This window comes from Gekko japonicus, unplaced genomic scaffold (genome assembly GCF_001447785.1).
Source record: "Gekko japonicus isolate JY-2015 unplaced genomic scaffold, Gekko_japonicus_V1.1 scaffold2251, whole genome shotgun sequence".
Lineage (NCBI taxonomy): Eukaryota > Metazoa > Chordata > Lepidosauria > Squamata > Gekkonidae > Gekko > Gekko japonicus.
In genome coordinates this window covers 5,024-8,980 of record NW_015167601.1, presented here as the reverse complement: position 1 = coordinate 8,980, position 3,957 = coordinate 5,024, and the positions used below count along the sequence as shown (strand labels likewise).

The 3,957-nt window shown below is 56.0% G+C and overlaps 1 protein-coding gene across 1 annotated transcript in view; it reads right to left on the bottom strand.

Moving 5' to 3' along the window:
- The window catches only part of COL6A3 (collagen, type VI, alpha 3), a 175,927-nt gene extending 172,090 nt beyond the window's left edge, over nt 1-3,837 (bottom strand). Inside the window, exon 1 of the mRNA XM_015413993.1 lies at nt 3,751-3,837. The gene's annotated coding sequence lies outside the window, so the exon portion shown is untranslated. The remainder of the gene's footprint in view (nt 1-3,750) is intronic.
- Between the last annotated feature and the right edge of the window lie 120 nt (nt 3,838-3,957).

Genomic DNA, 3,957 nt, shown 5'->3' with positions numbered 1-3,957 from the left:
CAGTGGGAGGGCTTCTAGTGTCCTGGCCCCACTGCTGGACCTCCTGATGGCACCTGGTATTTCTGGCCACTGTGTGACAGAGTGTTGGACTGGATGGGCCATTGGCCTGATCCAACATTGGCTGCTCTCATGTTCTTATGAAACAACTGATGTTTCTGAATCATTCTTAAGGGCAGTCCCATGCAAAGTATTCTATAGTAGTCAAGCATGAGCCAGCATGGGTAGATTGCCTGGGCATGGCAGGCTCACTTCCATTACACATTGTCCAAGGCTCTCTTATGCCTGTTTTGTGTTTTATTCCTTTACTCTGCAACCTCCTAATAATAGTTTCAAGAAATAAGCTAGAAATAAAAATAATATCTCCCAGAATGCTCTCTTGCCTTGCACAGAAATGCTATGATCAATGTTTCCTCTAAGCTGAGTTAGGGTGAGCCAGCTCACAGGTTTTTAGCCTCCGGCTCACACATTTTTTTGTCTTAGCTCAGGATGAATGGCTCCGGAGCAAACTAATTTATGCAGTAGCCCAATCGCTCGCTCACAACTTTAATGCCAGTAGCTCATAAGGTGGAATTTTTGCTCACAAGACTCCACAGCTTAGAGGGAGCATTGGCTATGATAATGTTTAGCATGTATTTAGTGCTTTCAGTGTTCAAAGCAGACTGCATGCATTATCTCAAGGATTCTTAACAAGAGTCCTGTTAGGTAGGCCACCCTTATAGTCTCCTTGTCGCAAACTTGGGGCTGACAGAGAGAGTCATTTGCCCAAGGCTGCTTTCTGAATTGCCCAGATCTGGATGGACCAGGCCAGTCAATTCTCATTAAATCTTGGAGGCTAAGCAGGATCGGCCCTTGCTAGTATTTGGATGGGAGACCTCCGAAGAATACCAGGGCCGTGACACGGAGGCAGGCAACGGCAAAAACCACCTCTGAACATCCCTTGCCTTCAAAAACCTACGGGTTTCCCATAAGTCGACTTGGACTTGAGAACACTTCCCACCACCCCCTTTATGAATTAAAGAGTTGTGGCGAAGAGGTCTACCAATGGCTACTAGATACAGTGACTTCAGGGAACCTCCAAATTCAGAGGCAGCCAATTGCTGAACACCAGTGGACAGAAGATGACATCAGGGAATGCCTTGGCCTCCGTGCCCTGTTGGTTGGCTCTTTGGGACCACTGGTTGGCCACTGTGCAAAACATGCTGTCGGACAGCGTGGGCCTCTGGACCGATCCAGCACACTTTCCTTATGTTCTTACGACTCAGAATGAATACGTGAGCACAGGACAAACTTTGCATTTCCTAGCCAGTCCTACGCCACTGTCAGCATTCCCAGAGATTTAAAAACCCTAGCCTAAGAAGAACACTTTCCAGCTTGGATAGAACAAGGAATTTCCTGCTTGGAAGAATAAGAGGTTCCCCAGATGGTTATTGAGGGCAGCAATTCTCAATCTTCAGCAACCTCGTTTTGACTTAATTTTTTGCAGACTCCCTCCGGCCTGCCACTCCTCCCTCGCCGTGGTCCACCAAGCACCCATCACATGTCCCATTCCGGCCTCCATTCTCTGGGCATCCCCCGATCAGTACAGCGAGAGCCACATCACCCACACTTCACCCAAAGCAGAGCCACCAGATGGTTATTGAGGGCAGCAATTCTCAATCTTCAGCAACCTCATTTTGACTTAATTTTTTGCAGACTCCCTCCAGCCTGCCACTCCTCCCTCGCCGTGGTCCACCAAGCACCCATCACATGTCCCATTCCGGCCTCCATTCTCTGGGCATCCCCCGATCAGTACAGCGAGAGCCACATCACCCACACTTTGAAAACGAAATGCTTTTATCGCCTGCACACGGCCTACAACGTCAAGTCTCAAAGCAGAGCCGCCAGTCCGGGGCCACAGTTCCAAAATCCCCACCTGATTTTCACCACTCGACACCCAGGACTGCAAACAACTTCCTTATTGGTCAGTCACTTGCAGCCACCAGGACAGGAGTAGGAACACAGTGTTCCCTCTAAGCTGAGTCACTGTGAGCTAGCACACAGTTTTTTAGCCTCCAGCTCACACATATTTTGTCTCAGCTCAGGAAGAACGGCTCCAGAGCAAACTCGTCCATGCAGTAGCCCAGTTGCTCGCTCACCACTTTAATGCCAGTAGCTCACAAAGTAGAGTTTTTGCTCACAAGACTCCACAGCTTAGAGGGAGCATTGGTTGGAAGATGGCCGGAAACACTTTCGGAGCTGCTCATTAAAAATTAAACCCAGCATCACACATAGCCTGAACTTCCAGTATTCAAGCGAAAACCACCAACGGTTATTGCTTCTACAAGACGCGGAGCGGCATCTGTCCCTCTTTTGCTTTGAGAGACGGAGCAGAAACCACCTCAGTTTGACACTTGGAGAACATGGAACAACTGCATGAAGATGGTCCCTCTTTCGCCCCCCGCCAAAGCTGAGCACCTGAATCCTGCCAAATAAACCACTGCTCTTCTGGCTAGTGCGGTGAGGTGACCTAGAAACGAGGGGCCTGCAGATGGCGGGGCAACTCCGAGAGTCCCCGCCCCTCCAACGACCAGAACCCATCCCCTAATCTAAAGCCCTGCCCCCATTCTGGGGGAAATGAAGACTCCATTTTCACATTATCTGGAGAGGGGTGTGCGAGGAGCTCCCCCTCTGTCTTCCAAATGACTTGAGGACCTTCCAGGAGTACCCCGGTTTGAACCACTTTAGGGTACATCAGGGGCCAGCTCCTAGGGGCATTACCCCATCCGAGGGCAGATCCTGCCGCACCCAGGGATGCCCAAGCCATGGTGCTCCGCAGTGCCCTCTCCAAGGCCTGTGATGAGGGGCCTGTCCCACCCCAGGGCTTTGCAGAAGGGAGATAGATGCCGCCCCTGAGCCCAATCAGACGCTACCTATTCCGTGGGAACTTGCAGACAATCTGAGAGGGTTTCAGGAGAGGGGGCCTCCGAGGGACCGGCCGCTAGCCAGGCGCTTTCCCTAGACCGCTGCCTGCGGTGCCCCCATTTGCGTCCAGGCGCCCCAGACCGCCCAGTACACGTGGCTTCACGCTGCACGACCCTTCGCTGAGCCGCACTGCTGGAATGTCTTGGCGGGGGCGGGGGGAGCCCTTCGGCGCCAGCGGGTGTTTTTACGCACCCAAGACTCCAGCGCGGAGCGCGGCGCACTCGCAGCTCCCCAGCCCGAATAGGGAACGCTGCGGGCACCTCTGGGACACCCCATCCGCCGCCAGCCCGAAGGCAACTTTCCAGAAGGCACCTGGGGGTGACACAGACCCCACACGCACACTCCGAGCCTCAGGGCTTCTCCCCGGGCACCCTGGGCGGCACGCAACCCACCCTCGCCTGCGCGCCTCAGGACAATCCTCACCAAGCGCGCTCTCTGCAGCGGCTGCTGGCGACGAGGCGGCTCCTCCGCCCTAGCCTGAGCGGCGGCAGACAGAAGGGGCAGCCCCGTAGACGGTAACGGGAGGAAGGCACACTCACGGCCAGAGACGGAGCTCCTTGCCCGCCGGTCCCCCCCCCTCCCAAAACGGCTGCCCGCGTCCCCCTTTTGTTGGACGGCTCCGTCCCGCGCAGGCGTCTCCAGCCGAACAGGTCGCCCCGCGGTCCCTCCAAGGCTTTCCCTCTCTGTCTCTTACCGCCTTCCCAGCCCCGACGGTCTGGCGTCCGCCCGGCTCCAGGCAGGCCGGACTCCGGAGCTCCCTCGGGCCACCCGCGCCCAGTCCGCACTCACCCCTGAGTAGAGCGGCGGCGCCGGATCCCGGGAGCGTCTCGGTGGCACGGGCGGGACTCTCGCGCTCGGGGATCAGCTCCTCATCGCGGCCGGACACTGCCCTGCCTGGCTCGGCTACCGACGGGGAGGAAGTCGGGATCCCCAACTGCGGGGAGGGAGCGCGGGGCGGGGGAGGAGCAGAGCGGCTGCTGGCGGCCGGGCGGGGGG